Here is a 5,078-nt window from a genome sequence, read left to right as displayed (position 1 = left end):
ATCATGGATCAAAAAGTCAGGAATTAGGGATTTTGAGGGTATTTTGGGAACTCAAACTCTTGCTTACACACTCAAAAATCTCCCAAAATGAAAGTTGTAGATCTTGCAAAATAAAACAACATCTTACATAGAATTTTTTTTCAAGAAGTCAATCATTTAAGAGATTTGGGAATTTTGAAGTTTTAGGTCATAAAAACTTAGAAATTTTTCTAAGTGTTTTTGACCTAGTTTTCTTCCAACTTTGGCCTCATTTTTCACAAATTTCCCAAAGGATTCTGAAGAAACCCCAAACTAATGAGTTGAAGTAGATGTTTAGGGCTTTCCAAATTGTGCTCAACCTTCTCCAAATTCATTTTGAGCTAGGAGTTATGCTTGTTCAAAGTTGGCCTCATGAAGTAAAATTATAGGTCATGTGCAATTTGAAAGTTTGCAATTTTGTGCAAATGGCTCTACCAATTGATGCTACATGACCCATAATACATCTGCAAACATACCATGCATTCATTTTCACCATGGAATAAGAATTGAAGAAGATTCCCAAAACAAGAACATCTGATTATGTAATGATTTCATTTGAGAAATTTATGGCAAATGGATGAATCATCAAAGGAATCTTCTCACCAACCAATTAGAGCTCATTCTGCATCAGAAATGTTCCCTAAGATTAGATGGAATCAATGGATAGGGAGCTAAACTCGTTTTGGCCATCATTGCATTTTGGATATTCCTTGAATTCCTTCATGGCCAAGAAACCAAAACTCCCTCATTAAGCAAGCTCACTCCCTTAATCTGTACAGAACCATTTGCCTATAAATATAAGTGCTCTCCTTCATATTAAACACACCAAAGCAACTCAATTCCTTGCTTTCTCCTTCTATCTCTCTCTCATGCTTATGGTTTTTCAAAGTTCTTTGGCAAGAAGAATCGTTTTCTTCAAACCAGAGCTCTTCTTTGGAAAGTAGGCATTCTAACATCTCAAGGGGGGTTCATTTGAGGTGATCCAAGCACCTGGATCACTTCTGTAAGTGGAGGAACACCATTGTTGCTTTCATTTTGGAGCTCGTGCAGATGGAGGTCCGTAGAGCAATTCAGAAGGTGTCAAGCAAATCCAAGTATCCAAACATGTTCCTTAGGGTGTGGTGAAGCTATTCAGATGGTCGCAGCTCATCTGCAACTACAAATTCATCAACCTCCATGTTCACTTGAAGCTCAATTTGAAGGAGTCGAGTTGGACAATTCAGAGGGATTCAAGTCATAATAAGTATTCAGTCAGCATCACTGAGTCCCTAGGAAGCTTTTAGGATCACTCACACAAGCCCAGGTGTTCCTCATCATCCTCACGACCTCCATTTTCAGAGGTATTTTTCCAGACTCTAACCTACTTATTCAAGTACTCTTTCTCATATATCTCGATACCAATTTGTTTAGCATCACTAGAGGACCAAAAGCCCTCTACTCTCATGCATTTATTCATCATCATCATCATCATTTAATTTTATTTTTGAATTTTAGGGTTCTTCTCGTATTTTGTTTAATTCAGTAGATATAGTTAATATAAATTGATGTTAGTTACATATTTGAAATCGTGAGAGAATTTAGAGCAAGTTTGCTCTTTACATCTTTGCAAATGGTTGAGAAATGAGTAAGTTCAGAATTTCAAAAATGGAAAGCTTGAGGTTGAAGATGAAGATGGTGGGTGGCGCCATTTTTGAATTCTCAGGGGAGAGTTTAAAATATAATTAACTAAAAGCGTGTTTTAAACGAATACATCGTTTAGCTCACTTGGTCACATGCGCTTCCTCTCTGTCTTGCCACAAGGTCTGGGGTTCGATCCCCCCCTCAGACCTTTTGTTTTTATTTTTTCATTTTAACACGTGTGTTTCACATATAACAAAATGGAGTCCCTCTTTAGTCACACTGAGCGTGTAGCTCAGTTGGCTTTGTTTTGTGTTGTAACCATGAGAGCGAGGGTTCAAGCCTTGGTAGAGACAAATCCTTATTTTTATCACTTTTCTCACTTATTTTCTTCACAACTTCAACTAATTAATTCACCCTTCAAATTAAACCATTTTTGCTTCATTTTTCACACACTTATCATTTAACATATCTATTTTATGAATAACCCAAAAAATCACAAAAAATATTATTTATTTGACATATTTTTTAGGTTTAAAATAACATATTTTTAAGTATTTTAAAATACTTTAAATATAGTTTTCTCTTGATTTTCAAAACCTAATCTCTTATAAATATTTTTTGTGATAAAACCCTAATCATGTAGGTCTTAATTAGGTATAGATTTTGTTTTTACCCTAATTAAGTTGATTTTTTTTGTCAATTTTCAAAACTATTTTCAATCTCCGATCAAACAGACAATCCTGGTTTTAAAACAACAAAACCTTGTATCATTTCAAATCATTTTCAACTGTTTTCATAACAATCAACCAGTACTATAAAGTACTGGGCCTCTAATAGAGTGTAAGTCCCAACATCTTTTTTTTCTTAGTTTGTTTTTTTCAAAAACTGTATTTACAAAATCTTCTTTCTGTTTTCAAAACATTCTTCTGGTATTTGAAGGGCATTATTCCCGGTGAAACTCTTCAGATACCTATGTGACTTTTGTCCATCTTCACTTCTTCTGTTTTCAAAAACCCTTAACTGTTTATAATAAGTATTCAACTGTTATCAAACTGCTGGTAAGGCTTTGTACATACATCTTCAAAGGCCTCCACTCCATCCAGGTTAGGCTTTATAGCTTTCAATTTACAGTCTTTTATTTAAATTACTGTCAAATATAGAACTGTTTATATACTAGAACTACGTTTGAGTGTAAACCTTAGGACAGTTAAACTATATATATATATATATATTATAGGAATATGGCCTAGGATTGAGAATGTCTTCCCAGTGAAGGCTCTTTCCTAATTAGAGATCTTTAGTTCAAACCCTCAAGATGAATTATTCCCGGTGAAACATCTTGAAAAAGCCTTAGAACCCAAAATAGGACACATCCACCCAAGAGGAATTATTCCCGGTGAAACCTCTTACCCATTTGCCTAAAGCCAAAATAAGTTCAAAACTACATAGCTTCCTCTTGTGCTATAACAAGGACCCTCGATGACCCTCGATTAGCCTCCTCTTGGGCTTTGTACAAGGACCCACATGCTTCTTAAAAGCATTCCCAACTTCCTCTTGAGCTTGTATACAAGGACCCATCAGGTTTCTTATAAACATAGGAACAGGTCTTTAGTTACCTTCTAGCCTATCCTGGTGAGTTTTCTTCCACTTTAAACCAAACTTTAAAACAAGCCAAGATTGTCTCAATTTCATATTGAGTACACCTTTTGGAATGAGAGACATGGACAGTCTCTGTCACCCTTATCATCAATTTTCCTTAGCAGAGTCTAGGACCCATAGTTATCTATCCTCAGTCAGTGTCAGCCTTAATCTTGGGCTTTAAACAAGAAGTCTCAATTAGACAATCTTTCTGCTATCATTCAAAATCCCTGGAAAGGGTTAGCCTCCAAAAGTCAGTCTTTTAATAGATAAATCCTCCAGCAAAGTAAAACTCCCCAAAGAGTCATCCTCAACCTTGCGCATATACAAGGCATGAACTAATAACTTCCCCAGTTAAGAGTCAGCCATAACCTTGGGCTTCATACAAGGTACAAAATAGAGTCTCCCTAAGTAGAGTCAACCACAACCTTGGGCTTCATACAAGGCACAGAATAGAGTCTCCCTAAGTAGAGTCATCCACAATTCTGGGCTTTTGTACAGAACACCAAATAAAATTCCTCATATAAATACTCTCCAGCTAGAGTCAGCCACAATTCTGGGCTTTGTACAAAACATGAAAACTTATCAGTTTAAATTCATCCTCAGTGGAGTTATCTCCCAGAGTCAATAAATTAATCAAAAGCCTCAAGCTTGGGCCTCATACAAGCCAGCTAAAAAAATCAAATATTTTAAATAGTAGATAGACATAGTTCATCTTCATAGGTAGGTATTTCTCCTATCTCACCACAAACAAACAAACAATCATTTCAAACAAACAATCATTTCAAACAAATCATCATTTCAGACATTCTCCCATTTATGACTCGTGAAAGGCATGCTCTGGCAACACACCCAGACTTGTACAACCTTTCCCTAATTTGGTTGAGAATCTTTCATTTAAGAGGCATGTTAGCTGTCATACTTGATCAACCAAGTAGGCTCCCTCTCTTAATGAAACATTTTAGCTTTGCTGTCACTTTAAAATGTTTGTGGTGGAATAGTAGAAATACCTCTCTGTAAAGATGATTTCATGTCTCTTTACTGTAAACAGAGATTTAATTCAAGCTTCCACCTTGAGCTTCAAGCAAGGCACCAAAAATCATTAAAATCCCTAATTAGTCCCCCGAACTACATTAAGCTCTGACTTCCATTAGGGATATGTAGGCATGAGGTTCACAAGGAATCTCAGCGAGCTAATTAAAATACCAAAAATAGTCAGTTTGTCTGTCTTCTTTTCAAATCAATTTAATTCTCTCTCCTAACACAAAGGAGAAACTTTCCCAATAATAAGCAACAAACACAATCACATTGACACAGAGAAGGTTCCCGTAGAGTACTACGGATATGTAGGGTGCTTAAACTCTTCCCTATGTATAACCGACCCACCGGACTCCAGAATTTCTTGTCTAGGTGAATCCCCACACTTAGCAAACTCCTAGGGTTTATTTGAGATCTTTTTCCCCTTTCCTACTCGTTAGGATAATGTAAAAGTTTGTGTGATATCGTAGGAAGAACTGAAATAAAATTCATCCCGCCCCGGGCGCATTCTCCTTCCAAATTTCGCGTGAAGGGTCTAGCGTGCCGTCCTCCCAAGTGAAACGGGGAGGTAAACAAAACGACGACCCACAAAAAAATGGCGACTCTGCTGGGGATATAAGTGTTAAAAACCTTGGATTTTCATCCAAACCAATGGTTGACCTGTTGCTGGTCCAGCCCCAATGAGGAATTAGGGATGCCAAATTCCCCCTCAAACAAGAGAGGTCCTGCCTAACCTCTGTGTCATTTCATGTGTTTGCTGTATA

The sequence above is a fragment of the Vicia villosa genome, linkage group LG3, assembly GCF_029867415.1.
Source record: "Vicia villosa cultivar HV-30 ecotype Madison, WI linkage group LG3, Vvil1.0, whole genome shotgun sequence".
NCBI classification, from domain to species: domain Eukaryota; kingdom Viridiplantae; phylum Streptophyta; class Magnoliopsida; order Fabales; family Fabaceae; genus Vicia; species Vicia villosa.
Note: the sequence above shows the minus strand (reverse complement) of the source record.